We start from the raw sequence: 629 nt of genomic DNA on the forward strand, positions 1-629 counted from the left end.
ATAGGTGAGTAGGCCAATATACGCCGCTATCAGAAGGCTAGTCTCTTGCAGCAACGTGAAATGATGTGCTTTGCTCAAGAACGCAAGGTGCAGTCGGTCTCGGAATCGAACACACTATCCCACGATTGTCAGTACAAGACGCCTAACCACTTGGCCACGCGCCTTCACACACACACACACACACACACACACACACACACACACACAAAGATAATTACTGTAATAAGCCGCTTTAAAGCATGGATTTAGTTTTGTAAAATGAGAAAAACACACCAGTTAATTATTGATAATTACAGGCTTTTAATGTGGCTACAAAGCTGAAACCATATTTAATATTCATGAGATTTTAAGCGGTGATTGGATAAAAAAATAATCATGGAGGACACAAGACACGTCATGCGGATGCGCGTGCGAGTTGTTGTTGTTGTTTTCATTTTTTTTTTGTTTTTAGTGGGGTTGTTTTAAATATTTTCCTTTTATTTGCATCTTAACACTAAATGAGGCTGAACATGGTAAAAACAATTAAAATCTTGTCTACTCGAGAATTGCGCTAAACAGATGCGCCCGTGCTTGTGTGTATGCGTGTGTGTGTGTGTGTGTGTGTGTGTGTGTGTGTGTGTGTGTGTGTG

This window comes from Octopus bimaculoides, chromosome 10 (assembly GCF_001194135.2).
Source record: "Octopus bimaculoides isolate UCB-OBI-ISO-001 chromosome 10, ASM119413v2, whole genome shotgun sequence".
NCBI classification, from domain to species: domain Eukaryota; kingdom Metazoa; phylum Mollusca; class Cephalopoda; order Octopoda; family Octopodidae; genus Octopus; species Octopus bimaculoides.